General features: G+C 36.1%; 1 protein-coding gene across 3 annotated transcripts in view; it reads right to left on the reverse strand.

The window, feature by feature from the left end:
- The window catches only part of FER (tyrosine-protein kinase Fer), a 109,655-nt gene extending 105,924 nt beyond the window's left edge, over positions 1-3,731 (reverse strand). For all 3 annotated transcript variants that reach the window (XM_017616817.1, XM_017616819.1, XM_017616815.1), the window contains exon 1: positions 3,618-3,731. The gene's annotated coding sequence lies outside the window, so the exon portion shown is untranslated. The remainder of the gene's footprint in view (positions 1-3,617) is intronic.
- Between the last annotated feature and the right edge of the window lie 6,493 nt (positions 3,732-10,224).

Raw genomic sequence — 10,224 nt, forward strand, 5'->3', positions numbered from 1 at the left:
ATTTTTTCGCTCTATTTTAAACTGATTTGAAATTTTAAAAATTGCCTGCACATCAGCATCAAAATACCTTTCTAATGATATATAACTGTTTATACCTTAGAAGTATAGTTTAGCCGTAAAAGGGGTGTAAAGGAAACATGATTGCCTATTTATATAATGATTATTTGCTCTTACTAACCCATGTTTAGCTGCATTATTATTCTTAACACCAATATTGTTGGCGTTGTGTTGCTGATATTTTCGAAAAACTTGTTTTTCCAGCATGTAAACAACTACAACTATAGAAATAAGAGGAACAGCAACAGCAACAACCAGATTGAATGGAGCTGGTGCATACATACATACATATGTACATATTTATGAACAAGTTAATGTACGACCAGATAAATGGCTGTATAGGTACCCTGCAGCAAATCAAACTGGCTCAGAACTTGCGCTGAGCTAGCCTGAAAAGGGACGGACGGTACTGGTTCTTCATCTATCGCAACTCAATGCTTTCAACTGTCTTTTTAACATGGCGGTGTCAGTTATTTCTTCATTTTCTAAAACCGTTATACTTAAAAATAATTTGTATTTGTTACGTATAATGGGTATTTCTGCAATGCTTATAATTAAAAATCTAAACGTCTAAACGCTTATTTGTGATAACTCCGCGTTAAATTGTATTAAATGTATTGAAATGTAATACATAGACTCTCCGGCATTTTCCCTTTTGTTTTGTATAAAGTTTGAAAACACGGTTTATAAGATTTTTTTAAGCATGACAAATGTTTTTTATAAAAAAATAAAAAAAACAAATTTTAATTCTTCATATATTCTGAATAATTAAAAAAGAAATGGTATACGCAGACTTTTGCTGTTAAGTGTAGATTAACTAAATTTTATGGTCATAATTTGCATTCAATTTTATACGTATGTATATACCTATGTACAAGAATGACATTAATGCTACGAATAACGACTTTTTTGGAAATATTTTAGCAGTTGCCTCATAAAATAAAGAATTACATATTAAGTAACCGAAAACAGTTTTCTATTACTTTTAGGGTCTAAGAATATCGAAAAAATATAGTATTGTACATTTTTGCATCTTTTGTCAGCTTTCACATGTCTAGGATGAGTAACATCTATGACAGTGCAACTGAAGTAGTTCACAGACAGTTCAGAAATTTGTAGAGTGGAACTAGCGTTTTGCCAGGCTGTCTCTAAATTTTGGTGCAGGGTAGGTAAGTACATACTATATGTACATACATACATATAAGCAAACAAAAAAAAAACATAAACACACACAGATATGAGGCAGATCTACCCGCGCGTCTTTGGAAATTTAAGCCAACATCCACTTAGACATCACCCTGCGGGGAAACCCCGAACTAATGAACTAAATTTTTAGTTCCGTACTAGATCTGTATCGCCAAAAAAAGAACTAGTCCTTTTTAACTAGATCCCCATCAGTTCAACGGTATGTGGTACTTTTAGAAAAGCTATTTCATTTTGCTTCTTAAAACTGCATATCGCTAGCTAAGTCCACTTTTCCAAAAATTATATTTTCATACAGAAACTAAAAACAATTCGAAATTTATCGTTTTATAAAAGATCGAACTAAATACCTATTTGATTACCAACCATGTCTGTTCAGAGATATACAAATAACAACTAAGTTTACTGTACAGACTTATACAAATGTATGTTGGCTTTACATATACATATTATTAATATTTTTATTACTTCGGGAACACTCTCGCTGCAACCTTTTTGGTTATTGCTGTTTCCGACGAAAAATTACACTGAAGATGGCACAACGCCGAAACCGGTTTGTCTCCAAACTAAATTTGACAAGGGATAACGGAAATTCGTTCCAAAATACATCTAAGAATATCTATTGTTTTAAACCCTAATTGTAATCACTCCCACCTTAGGCTATTTAAGAAGTTAAGCACTTTGTGGAGGCTGTCATGTTCCAAATTTAGGATGGACAAGACAATCGTTCCACAAGGTGTATCAGTTTGCTGTTCGTGATACGTAGGGTTTCTATTGCATAGATTACGGCCTGGAATATAGTTGAGTATGTGCCTATTCAGAGACTTTCTTAGAATCTTGATCCATGTACGTCCCCCGTCGTCTAAAATCGAATCTAGCCTACCGACCTACCTAATGGAAATACACCTACCAGTTTTGGTAGGAAAAGCCCATCTGTGGCAACGCTGTTGACACCTCATAGGACATCTCTCTTTTTTCCTTCGCCAGTTGCTAGCATGTTAATGATACTGAACGCGCACTAGTCATTATTATAAATTCTCGAATACCGAAGTAGTTCGGAACTAGTGTGTTTCCTCACAGGGCAAGCACACATACTACAATACGAGCACTGAAATGGAGTGGCAGGAGCACAGCTCCACCAACATTGCTTGGCTGCTGACTTTTCTATGGCCGTTTGACTGTTTACTTGCTTGAGCTCCACTTAACTCGTCGCCGCGGCCGCCTGAGTGCTGCCTTCTCGGCTCTAGTGTATCTTTGAGATCTGTGCATAGTATGTAGCGCATGCCTTGCCGCCACAGGTCGGTCGGCGCTTTGTGTCTACTTGTGTGAAAACGGGTTAGGCACGAACAACAAGAAAATATACTAAATATATGTGTATATATATAGAGACAGCAAGAACAACAGCGGGACAATAAATACTCAAAGCACCGTATCTGAACGACAACAGAAAAGCAGCCATAACAACAACAACAACAAAACGGAGATCACACTGAAGGTGTTGGTTGGTGAAGCGAACTGGCGGGCGCGCGGGCAGGCTGAAAAGCATTCAAAAAATATCAAGCTGCAAATAAATCTTGCATGTACTGGATCAGCGATAAAAAAACTTGAAAACCGGAATACCGCAGAACATCAAAAACAAAGGAAAACTTTGGCTTCACGACATAATAATTATTAAAAAATATTTTTTTTTTATAAAAAATTAAGTTTTTAATGTTTTCGGTTTTATTTTCTCATCACTTAAGAAGATATTTTTTATGTGACTGGGTTTGTTTTCGTCTGCGCCATTCTTTGTATTCTAAGCTCTGTAGCTCTGTCAAAATTCGTTAGCTCAAAAAACGCGCTTGTGAGGATGCAACAGACTGAAAACTAAAAAAAAAAAAATACACAAGCACAAAGTTCGAAAGAGCCGCTCTCGTCGGGTCTAATAAACATATCTCACTTTAGTTATTTGGCTGCCGAAAAATTGAGGCACACACCACTTTATTATATTTTTCCACGCTCAGTATTAATTTTACGTCGACACTTTACACTGCATTTTTAAATTTATTGAAAAATTATTCACTAAAATGTCACATTCGTTTTGTTTAATCGAGCGTGTAGAAAACTTCGAGCCATCAATTTGGTGGGTATAGTATAACCGCGCACTGAGCCACTCAGACACTTTATGGCCGCTAACAACTCACTTTGTGCAGCAAAATTTACAGCAGATTTCAAGTTGTTTTACACTTCAATAAATCTGGCTTATTTCATTGTGTCCACTTAAGTTCTCGCCATTTCTTCGTAAATGAATACTTCATTGCATTAAAATATGTAATTTATTTTTATTTTTTTAATTTTTATTTGCATTTATTACATACTTCTTGCGTTTGCTCTCAATTAGATATCAACTTTTAATTTCACTTAAAAAAAAAAATGTTTCCATAAATTGACCGGCCGCACTTTCGAACTGTACACGTACACGTTTCAAACAAGACTCGTCGCAACTGTTGGAGACGCAAATGAAATTAGCAGCAACGCAGTGGCTCCCCAACGCCCGCACACACACACACACACACACACACAGAAAGTGAGTGCTCAAAAGCCACTCAAACATGTTTGAGCGCGGCCCCCACTGTACTCATTCTTTCGTGTAAACAACAGCAACAATCACAAAACTAAGCAGCCGCCAGAGTGTTCTGTTGGAATTTTTTTGTGTTATTTACTGAATAGTTGTTTCTTTTATTTTGCATTTGTCAACCTATGACGTTTCTGCTACTGAGGCACTTGACACTTGTTGTGTGTGGTCAGATTTCTTTAGCCTTAACCATACATAAAGTTCCAAACAATTGCATTCTTTGTCGTAGCTTCAAAAAAAATATGAATTAAATTGGTGTCAACGCACCCATTTATTTCATGGAAGCACTCAAATTGTGTGTTAATTATTAATTATAAATAGTACTCAGTTTATGTACATATTAAGAAAGTATTTAGGAGTTGTTATATAAATGTTAAATAAACTCAAATGTACACTAATTTATTATGAAAATAATAATGTATTATATATAATCTTTAGTAGTCTTTGTTGCTGTTTTTGACTCTATAAAAAAATGCAGCAACTGCAGAAGGGCTAATGCAATTGTATGCCGATTTTGATATGAGAACGCTACGAAGTTTCGACTATATGGAGGCAGGTGGAGAAAAGACATGGTGACAGTTGATTTAAAAAAAAAACTGGTTGGGTTTAGAGAGGAGCAAGTAAATGTCATGAGTACAATATTTTATATCATTTACTCACCCCGCCTCTCTACGACCGGTAAATTTCCAAAGAAATACTAGAATCGGCGCGCTATCGACTAATCAGTTTAGTTGCCTTTGGCGCTGAACCCCTTAAAGTAAGTGTTCCTTTTTCTACTGAATTCAATTTTTTTAGTGTCATGGAATATTCAAGTGAAGGTATTTATGATTTATTTGGTATATTTATTTTCTTATCTTTTTATCAAAAATTTACTTGACAAAAAAAAAACATTGAGTACCGGCTCGTCAGGTCTTGAAACGGTAAGGTTTATCATAAAAATAGGTTAGACAAAAGTATACATCATGCTATTTTCTCCAAAAACCGTTATAACACTTTTGTTCCTAAGAATCACCATTTCTGAAATACAACGACTTGATCGACATACATTTTGTAATAATTCATTTACCTTACATAATACTTTGAATTGAAGTTAATTTATTAACAGGAGGTATTACGAAAAACTCAGTCCCCTTGGGAGGTGCCACGGGCCCCTTTCCAAGAACCCACGTTTTTTCCATCAGTATAGTATTGATTTCATTTATCTCCATAGCCCCTTTGGATAATTGAGATAAAAACTACCCTATAATTTAAGTTGGGCTAAATGATACCTGTGTCCGAAATTTCATTATGATCGATTGAGTAGTTAAAGCGTGAAAGCGTAACAAACACACCATTCGCGTTTATATTAATAAGGATTATCCAGCACTGACCAATAAAATAATTTTTATGTGTGAACATTTTTTACATAGTCCCAAATACACAAACATAAAATATTACACCAGGGCTTATGCATTTTTTTACCTTTGAATGATTGTGCTCAACGGAAAACCAATATTAAGCAAAATATTACGTGCTGCTCAAGCGTTTTCTCAAGAAGATTTTTTCATACATACATATGTACCTACATACATTTTGTTGACTATTTCTTTGTTCACAACAACGAAGGGTAACGAGTGAGGATACCACCGGCAAGTCACTCAATCAAACAAATTCCACTCAAACATCAAACCGACTCCAAAGCTATCCAATCGAGCAGTAAATCAGTTGTTCAACCTGTTTTCTGCGTTTTTGAGCTCAGCTGCATTGATTCTTGTCGATGCCCACCACAGCTGCACTGACTTACCAACTTTCTGGTGTCTGATTTTGTTTACGAAATTGTCACCGAGCTAGCGTTGTGTGTCTGCTTCTTTGTTAGCATTTACTATTGTTTACCTCCCACCCGGATGACAAATGCACCAACAGCAAGCCAACGACACATAAAGGGAGCAAAGCAACAGCCAGGCAGCCAGGCAGCCGGGTAGACCTATTAGGTGAGCCGGCAATAGACGAAACAAAAAGCCACAGCATTGCTTAGAGGTGTACATACTTACATACTTACATATATCGATGCCAGGCATGCACTTACAGAAACATTAGGGGTATTCATGATCCGGTGCATACTGTCTGGCATGGTGCATAGATAGCATGGTTGGATAATTTTGTTGATGTTTCATATGTTCTATCAATGCACCATGCTAGACAGTATGCACGCGGATCGTGAATACCCCTAATATATTCGCGAATCCGTGGACCAAATATAGCAAAGCCGCGATTTTAGCTTTTCACTCTGACGTCGGGATTTATTTTAAAGGACTTTGTAATTTCAAAGATATGATTAATTCAATAAATTATTTTAAAAAAATCAGTGCAATATACAATAAAAATTTGGGTACCAAATGAAAGAGAAAATTTATTTAGAATTTAAAAATTAAAATAGTTTGGATTCACAAGGGCGAATAGGTAATTTTTTAAGCTGATAAGGGTAGAAGGATGAAATTCGAGGATGTTATCGAGTTTATATAAGTCCTTAACATATAATTTTTCATAAATAAACATTACATTTTCAGTACTAACCCATCTATATGCACCAAAAAATTGAATATGTTTAAATTCTGCAAAATTTTCTCTTTTATTTGATACCCATACTTTTTCCCTAAGAATATTTCACTGAATTTTTTAAATCATATTTGAATTACTGATGTCAGAGTGAAAAATTAAAAACGCAATTTTACTATATTTGGCCCTTTATTTCGTGAATATATTGATATTTTATGTGTAAAATTTACTATCGCACTGTGTTACATGTGTAATGAGCTAGACATTTATAAAAAAATATTAATTATTAAATGGAAAAAAGAAATAAAGCCATCGCTAGTCAACAATTAATTTTTCTTTGCGTTGTGATTAGTCATATGATTAATTAATCGTTTTTTTTTTTTTTGCCATCCTTAAAGTGAGCGTAGTTAAATTGAATTGAGCTGCATTGAACTTCTGCATCCCCTGCAGCCAGGGACCGAACATAACAGTTATTGATGAAAACTGTCGTCGATAACTGTTATCTAAGACGTACAATTTAAAAATCAAAAATAACTCTTATTTGCATTATTTGATTTTTTTAATTAAAAATCAGAAATATCTGTTATTCGAAGAGTAATTATATAAAAGTAAAAAAATAACTATTAAAGTAACTGTTACGGTCCCTGCCTGCTACTAAATATGGTGCTCGGTAGTGAATATAGGAAACATAAATGAAATTGAAAAATGTTTGCCGTGAATTGAAGCAGAAGTTTGCCGGCAGCGACTTCAAACATGCTATGCTGAACAGCCGAGCAAAAGCGGCTTGTCGCCATCCAGTCAATTGACTACAATGTGGCGACTGCCATTAGCGCTGACCGTCTGACGGACGCACTCGAAATACAGACGCCAAGAGCACACAAATACACACAATAGTTGCGAAAAAGGATCAGTTGCTTGTTGTTGGCACTTTATTTATTTAGTTGTTAAAAGGATGGAGAAAGTCGACATCGGCTTATTGTTAATGGAGGTAGTGGCAAAATATGCAACACTGCTGAGTGTCTGGCGGTCATTCGAGTGCATAAATCCTGACACGCACCATTAACAAGCCATTAAGTGGCGGTCGGTGCACGTGCAGGCACTTTATATACCCATGTACATAAGAGGGTAAAAATATATACATATGTATATGTATTTGTTACATACATGTTGGATTTTTTCTGTTCTTGGAATTGGCAAAGAAATCATTTAAATGGACACTGTGACTTAAATTCAAGGTCCCGTATTGATCGAACCTGTTTAAAGAGAACCTTGGACAGATTTTCCGATGGCTTAAATACTACAAGAAAAATGCAAGGGGCACACCACAAACTCTGCTATTTACCCTAGCTCAGCCAGGTCGGTTGAAAAATACGCGACCTAAAGCGTAAAATTTTTCTCATTTCTCTCTCTCTCTCGTCCCATTTTGACGCCAAAAGATTTTGACACAACTTTATCTCCTTTATTCATACACTTATCAATGATTATAAGGATCAAAAACAGATGGATACGATACGATTAAACACTTATCTTGATCGAAAACAATCGATATACCGCTTTCTAATCCCATTTTTAAAATGTGTTTTCACTTATTTGACGACCAATGCATTGAATTTGACATAGTGGAAGCAAGCCTTTATATAAAGTGTAATTTGTGTACGAGGATAGAGAGCAAACTTGAGTTCTCCTCCAGAGTAGACAGGATTTCCATTTCTATTTTGTCACTGTCAAGAAAACCCCATATAAGGAAATCTAGCCAGGCTCTAGACAGAATAATGACTCTTTGTAGAGAATTTCCGGTCGGGGGATTATTATTGGCGTTAATGCCGGTTCTCAAATAAACGAAGTCTTCTACTTGTTCGATTTGGTAACTGTCAACAGTGACGTGATTGCCCAGATAGGAATACGCTGACTGTTTACTTGATGGCAGGAGGCACTTCGTAATAATGTCCTCCGTCCCCGACAGGCCTTTTTAGCCTTATGAGTTGCATTTTCGTCCGAAATCACAACTGACGATCAATTTACTCGCCCCTCGACTCTCAAGACCAGGGCAAACTCCAGTAAGAATAACAATGGCGACCTAGTAACCAATGTTCAAAACGTATTTAAATCATGGAGGGAACACTTTTCCACCTTACCGAATGCTAGCAGCACAAAAAGTTGTAGAGAAGACGAACCCGAGCCCCCAATCGATGATGACGGAGTCGATGATCAACCGCTTGACTTTGACGATATACGAATGCGGCTGAAAAACAACAAAGCCGCTACAGGGGAATATGGTCTGATTAACGCATGCCCGACGACTGAAATTTGAGTGTACTCTGCCCGATCGAGCGTATTATGTGAAAGTCTGAAGGGCATAATCTCTGTGGCCTTAGACCTGGAAAATCTAAACGCACACAACAGATAAAACAAAGTCGCGCGATAGGAAGTCGCCTTGTCCTCACTTCTTACGGAACTATTGCTCAACGTCATCTAACGCAGGCGTATTAGGCCAAACCGGCTATAAAGAACATAGTTTCAATTCCTGGTCCGAGCAACATCGAAAAATAGAAAGTGGTTTCTAACAGTGGTCATCCCTCGGCAGCCAATGGCAAACCTCCGAGTATTTTCAGCTATGAAAAACAGCTTATAATAAAATTATAATCGGTGTTCGGGTTTGGCTCAAAACTATAGGTCCCGGAGTAACATAGGTTAATAAAAGGTCTAAAACCTCCGGTCACGTATGCGACTCCTAAACCGCATAATTTTCATTGGGTTCAACTTGAGTTCATTTTGAGACGAATTTATTCCAAACACGAGTTCATTAATTAATTTAATAAGCAACCACATTTTAAAATCATTTTTGCGGCGCTACTCGAGTGCCAATTTAAATAGAATTTTTTAAGTTTTGCAGGGCTATAAATAAAAACATTAGATGGCTTTTTATTCACATCAGCTAAAATCACGAAAACTGAGCTTTTTTCGAAGTAAATTTGCGTTCATTTATGTTTTATTGATGTATGTATGTATATGCGATTCAAAGGGCTAACAAACTGGCAGAGAAATTAAAACTAAAGCCCAATAAATATGTGCTGTTTCTTTTTGTATTTTTTTATTTTTGATAATCCACACACTTTAGTAAATAAATATGTACATAAGTTCCTGAGGATCTATAGAAGGAAGCTTTTATAAAAGCTCAGCAAAACGCTGACTCTTAATTAGCCCACCAGATCATTTTTTCTCGTCGAATATGACATCACTTTGATCACCGAGTTTTTAAATTTAGACCCAACTATATATCGCACACCGTCTTCAAAAGAGTCACAACTCAAAATTTGCCATTTTTGAGATTAAGCGCTAAAAATGTACGCAGAGCTTTTATTTACCTTTCAGCAAAAGCTGGAGCAAATTTCTGTTATAATTTGCTAAAAAAAAAAAAACCTAAGATAAAGTCGCCTTTGCCCATATGATTATTAGCATGTGCTACGAAATAGTTTTACGCATTTTCTGACGAACGTACTATTTTGAGTTGTGACTCTTTTGAAGACGGTATGCGATATGTATACAAAAGAATTTTATGCGGCGGGAAAAGGCTCTGGCGAAAAAGTACATGCTTGTATCTATGTATGTCCATGTACATAACGGGTGATTTTTTTGAGGTTAGGATTTTCATGCATTAGTATTTGACAGATCACGTGGGATTTCAGNATGCGATATGTATACAAAAGAATTTTATGCGGCGGGAAAAGGCTCTGGCGAAAAAGTACATGCTTGTATCTATGTATGTCCATGTACATAACGGGTGATTTTTTTGAGGTTAGGATTTTCATGCATTA

Source organism: Rhagoletis zephyria, unplaced genomic scaffold (genome assembly GCF_001687245.7).
Source record: "Rhagoletis zephyria isolate East Lansing unplaced genomic scaffold, Rhagoletis_zephyria_1.1 Rzeph_scaffold_01283, whole genome shotgun sequence".
Classification (NCBI taxonomy): Eukaryota; Metazoa; Arthropoda; class Insecta; order Diptera; family Tephritidae; genus Rhagoletis; species Rhagoletis zephyria.